At 32.6% G+C, this 6,092-nt stretch overlaps 1 pseudogene; it reads left to right on the forward strand.

Moving 5' to 3' along the window:
- Window positions 1–588: 588 nt before the first annotated feature.
- LOC148946499 (cytidine deaminase pseudogene) lies at window positions 589–960 on the forward strand (annotated as a pseudogene).
- Window positions 961–6,092: the final 5,132 nt, after the last annotated feature.

Raw genomic sequence — 6,092 nt, forward strand, 5'->3', positions numbered from 1 at the left:
ACATTTGGATACTTTCTTGGGTGGATCACCAAAGCAGATGAGGGAAGTAGATGGCGAGGAATCAGCTCGGTTCAACAGCTATTTTGGAGATACTTAAAGGATCCTCAAAGGTGGCGTCCCGTCAGGGTTCAGACGTTAATTTGAAAATCAAAGTTTTTAATTATTGTTTTTTATTTTTATTTTTAAATAAATCGTAAGCTTAAAAAAAGGATTATTTCAAATCTGGCATATCTAAAGAATGGAAATAAACCAAGCGATAAAACTCTGAATCAACTTCTGAATCAGTGGAGCTTCAGAACTATACTTGAGGGGTCACACTTTAGAAATATGACATGTAAAGTTCTGATTTGGTATGCTGGGTGTGGAGTGGATCGCGAGGTAATAAAAGCAGTTTCACGATTGTCAAGTATAGAATGGGACCATTATTTCTTCAGCATGAACTGTGATGTCATTCATTTAAATGAAGTCCCGTTGCTTAAAATTATGCACACATTAAAGAAGAGAGAGGCTATTGCTTATGCATGCTTCAATGAGGCAATGTCTTTAACACCTAATACTCTAACAGCCAGTGAAGCGAACTAGAAGTTGATGGAGTCCACTCGTGATAGCCGTGGCAATTCTTATTGTCCATATAGTAAACAAAAAGTCAGGGCAGCTCTACTAAACGTTGATGTTGACTTTATCACTGGATTTAGTACGGAAAATCATGCTCTGTCTTTGAAGACATACGCTATGCAAGTAGCCTTCGTTAAGGCTATATCGTCAAGCAAATTAGAATTTACAGAAGTCGCAATATGTGCAGAGATGGGGGAAGATTTCCTCCAAACTTGTGGTTCGTGCAGGAAGCTTCTATTTGAATTTTGCATGGATACACCTGTTTTTATTTGCAAACCAGACTTAGTTTCATATATTGTAAAAACCAGTGATGGGCTTTTACCTCAAATTTTTGGAAAACGTTAAAGCTCAACTTCAGCTGTTTAAATTGTTGTTGGCGACTTTATTTGTTGTTGAGCAGTGAACAGTACTTTAGCCTTGAATAGTGAAGAGTATGTAGTTTTTATTTTTCCCCGTCTAGTAATCCCAGAAAATCAACTCTGGCTATTCCCGAACATAGCGCAAATTTTTTCCACTGAGCTAGTCACTGTAACAGCTTTGCGGACTTCTAATACTTCTCACCAGGTTCCGGCAAGCGCATGACATGAATGCTAAACGTTAACTCTGGTAGATCCTTATGTGTATTATAATATACAAAAATTATTTCATTCTAAAAAATAGTTCCGATATAATTTAAACGCCCTCTTAATTGAGCTTAAATCCCATTTCAAAGTTTTGTCTAAATTCCTAAACAGGCAAAGGAAAACCGCATTTATTTTCTTTAAATCATCCAGCAAAAACGGGTCATTATACATTCATGCGAGCTTGATAAATTCCAAACCTACATTGTAATACTTAGGAGAATTTCATACGCTTTGTTTTACAAAACAATAGAGGTAAATATTTTCAAAAGTTCTAGACCGATGTAGAAAGCAGAAAAAAGCTGCGATTTTAATGTCAGTACAAAGCAAATGAGAAGAAATTTAATAAAAGTGCTGTTCGATATAATTAATAATATATAAATAAACATGTAAATAATATTCGTTTTTTACTAGTTATTTTAAGATTGATTTGAAAAAAAAAACATTTAACACATTTTGTCAGCATGGTGCAAAAAGTTTTCAGAAGAAAATTTGCCACCCCCAGGTGATAGACGACCTGACTTTGGTCAGCTTCAGAGAGTTTTTGACAGGGAACCCGAAGCCAAAGAATTTTGTAAGACATACAAGAAGGAAGTTTTCCTGGCGGAGCGGATCAGAGTCGGGAAGGCTGTGTGGCATAATACCTGTTTTAAATGTGACACATGTAGCAGACGACTCACGTTGAACGAGTATTTGAGCCACGAGGGGGTGGTATATTGCAAAATACACTACAGGGAAGTGTACAAGAAGATATACCAACCCATAATGAACCCGTCAGGGTTCAGACGTTAATTTGAAAATAAAAGTTTTTAATTATTGTTTTTTTTTATTTTTAATTAAATCGTAAGCTTAAAAAATAAAAATAAAAAGGATTATTTCAAATCTGGCAGTTGTAAAAAGTGGTAAGAGTAGGAGAATAAGTTGGGGCTGGTGAAGGATTTTCGGCAGGACATACTGGGGATGGATGCCTTATGAGGGTTTTCTTGTTGACACACTTAGGAATTGAGATTTGAAAAGGTTGGTTGGGGAAAAGATTTTCCGGGAGATATTTTAGGTTGATTAATGAAAGAGGATTGAGGAATACTTGAATAGAGGTTAGAAGCTGTAGAAAACTGAGCAGTGGAAATAAAGGTATGTGGTAATGAAACAACGTGATAAGTCCAGTTACTTGAAGTGGTAATGGGTGGGAAAGTGGTAGGAGTAGAAGCAGGAGAATGTATAGGGGCTAGTGAGACATTTTCGACGGAATATACAGGGTTTGGATATCTAAGGATTTTTTTTGGCACATTTTGGATTTGAAAAGGTTGACAGTGACTCTGGTTGGGGAACAAATTTCCCAGGAGATGTTTCAGTTTGATTTATGATGCTTTGGGGGATATGCGAGTAGAGGTTAAAGGCGAGGTCCCATCACTGAAAGTTTTACTGGGCAGGTCTACTGGTATATCATCTTCAGAGAGCTGAATAGTGATAGTCTCTTCAATATATTAATTAAAAAAACTTTCCGAAAAATAAGTTTTTCAAAGAAAAGTAAAGGCCATTTTAAACTTAAGCTCAGGAGATAAAAATACATTTTATAATTAAAAATAAACACGACCAGAAATTAATATTAATGAATAAATGAAACCCAAAACGAACAGAGATTAAATAAACAATCATAGCCAAAAACATACAACAAGCAATAATATAAATGAATAAATAGATCTTAAAGCGAGTAATGCTTAGATTGAATATGAAAATCAAGCTTAAAACGAAAACAAATATTTTGCTATTAAAGTATAAATGAAACTTAAAATGAACTGAAATTAAATAAACAATCGATGCGAACAAACATACAATATATATTAATGTCAATGAATAAATAAATCTTAAAACGAGTGAAACTTAAAAAGAATATGCAAATCCAGTTTGAATCGAATAAAAATAACTACAAACAAGAGTTTGGGTATTGCCTCACTGCAGAAGCCTAAAACCTACTACGTCACTAGTGCTTTACTGAAAACAATTCTTTGAAATGTCTTCACTTTTGTAACTTTAAGAAATCAAAAATTAATTAAGATTTTAGGGAATAAATATCAGCATTGTATATTAAAATTGACAATGCACATTTTTTTTCAGTAGACTCATTTGATTTTTTTTTTTCAGTGAAGTACAAATTACGTTCTGGCTTTCAGAAAACATAGGGGTTTTGAACCCTACTCATATTAATGTATACTCCTTTTGAGTTTTTGTCTCATATTTATTTTAATTTTTATTCGTTATTTTTTTTATTTATTTATTGATACTGATTTTGGGTAGTTGTATGCTTGGTAGATTATATGATAGTCTGGACACCAGGCGTTGAAAATTTGATACAAACCACGATGGAATGGGGCTGCTAAGAGAATTAGCCTACCCTCCAACCTCTAAATTGACCATGCGGATTCAAAAATGCCAATGACACTTACATGCAAGGGATGGAATGCTCCAAAACTTGACATTTTATTATAATTTGGAATTGCATGCAAGAAAATGCATGTTCCACAAAGTTTAAGTTGAAGTTTTACGCTCAAATAGAAATGCCTAGAAGTCATAAAATGTTTTTATAACAAACAAATATGATTAGTTAGAAAAAATGGCAGAGTTTAAAAAAAGGGAGAAACTAAATGAGTCTTGCAGAGTCTTAGAAAGTATAAAAAAAATCAAACTAAATATTAGATATACTATGACATTAATTGTTGAAAGTTCCATCAGTTCAAGATTTCACTGTAATTTCATTTTCATTTTCAATGCTTTAAAAACTGTAAAATAATAAATTTGTAATATACGAGTAATTTGTTTTCAGTGAAGCACCAATGACACAGAAGGCCTTAGGTTTTTACAGTTAAAGAAGGGAGCAGTATCCAAATTTTGTTTGTAGTGAAACTATTTGTCCTGACCAATCTTGAAAAGAACTAATAAATTAAACTGAATATTTGATGCATAATGATATTAATTGCTAAAACCTCATCAGTTCAAAATTTTACTGTACTCTTGTTTGTAGTTATTTTTATTCGATTCAAACTGGATTTGTATATTCTTTTTCAGTTTCACTCGTTTTAAGATGTATTTATTCATTTACATTAATATATATTGTATGTTTGTTCGCATTGATGGTTTATTTAATTTCTGTTCGTTTTGAGTTTCATTTATACTTTAAAAGCAAAATATTTTTTTTCGTTTTAAGCTTGATATTCATATTTAATTTAAGTATTACTCGCTTTAAGTCCTATTTATTTATTTATATTATTACTTGTTGTATGGTTTTTGCTATGATTGTTTATGTAATTTTTGTTTGTTTTGTGTTTCATTTATTCTTTAATAGTAATTTCTGGTCGTTTCAAGTTTAAATTTTAAAAGGTATTTTTCTATCCTGAGATTAAATTTAAAAATTCATTTAATTTTATTTTAAAAAATTTTTTTTAGGAAAGTTTTTTTTAATTTATTTTTTTTAGTTTTTGATTGAAAAAATTTCCAAGTTTGTAAGGCATGGGGGGGGGTACTTACTGTACTATTATTCTTGACTTAAAAAAACATATCTAGAACTTTCAATTTGAATCGAATGAGGCTTTTATCAAAGTCTATACGATTACCTCTTTGATAAAAACCTTATACATGAACATTAAACAGCTTGTATAATTTGTGGACATCCATTGGCAACAATGAATAGATTGAGAAAATAGCTCCAATAAGGGGGTCTTGACAATTTCATTTTCTGAAACAAAAGAATCACGACTGTTTAGACTTGACCTTAATAGGATTTTGTGTGCCAATACAATTATGCATCTACCACAGAATATGTATTTTAACCTTATAATTAGATACTTATAATAGATTTCCTGTTTGTTCTTCCCATATAAAACCCCTTCCCATAAGTTAAAAACCCCCCTTAATCAGTTATGCCAAAGGGCATAACTTAAAACGCCGTCCCCCGGGCACTGAGGGGCTGTGTCTACCCCTGAGTTTTTTGTTATCATAACTTTGAGCGATCTTAAAAAAATGTCTATAAAAAAATTTTTATCTGATGCATTTAGGGCTTGGAGGAGGGGGGGTTGGTTACCCTCCAATCTCTTTTGACTCTTAAAAAGTGAACACGAACTTTCAATTTTCAGTCAAATGATCAGTCAATTTTCAGTCCTATTTTCTTCATAAGAAACCTTTATATGTCACTGTAATATTTTTGCCTTAGGAATATTTTGAACTAAAATAGCTATTCCAAATTTGGTCTGGTCCATTTGAAGAAAAAATGTGTAAGCGGCTCTCTCAAAACTTTTGACTCTTAAAAAGGTATGTGATAACTAGTCGAATGAGCTGTTTTTTGAACATAAGGAGTTTTTAGAAGAAGGCCCAATAGTTTTGGCTGTGCAAAACCTTCCATTTGGTGGCCCTGTTTTTACTGATCTTATTGCGAAACTAAAAACAATACAACATCGAAACCTTATTGCCTTTATGGCTATAAGGAATTCCTTTTATACAGAAGCAAAATCCGCAAACAGGGAAAATTCTTTTAGTATCTAGGAATAATTATATAATCTTTGTAGAATATTAACCTATCCTCCTATTTGCACTGCAAATGGGGGGATATTAGGGGTTCAGGGTTAATGCTAAGGGCTAGACGGGCGGGGCTGGCTGTGCAAAAAAAACTGAGAATTGCTTATAAATTGACCCAATAAATCATTAAAGTCTTATGGTCTTTATGACCTTTGGTTTTATATTGTAAAAGAATTATTAACAGAAAACATTAATAAAAAAAATAAAATAAAATAGCTTTGTAAACGAGGTAACCATTAACAAGCAGTATGTAGAGCTATCCTCCCATTTGTGCAACATGGGAGGAGGCGG

This window comes from Artemia sp. Qi Xiang Cuo, chromosome 12 (genome assembly GCF_049724085.1).
Source record: "Artemia sp. Qi Xiang Cuo chromosome 12, ASM4972408v1, whole genome shotgun sequence".
Taxonomy (NCBI): Eukaryota; Metazoa; Arthropoda; class Branchiopoda; order Anostraca; family Artemiidae; genus Artemia; species Artemia sp. Qi Xiang Cuo.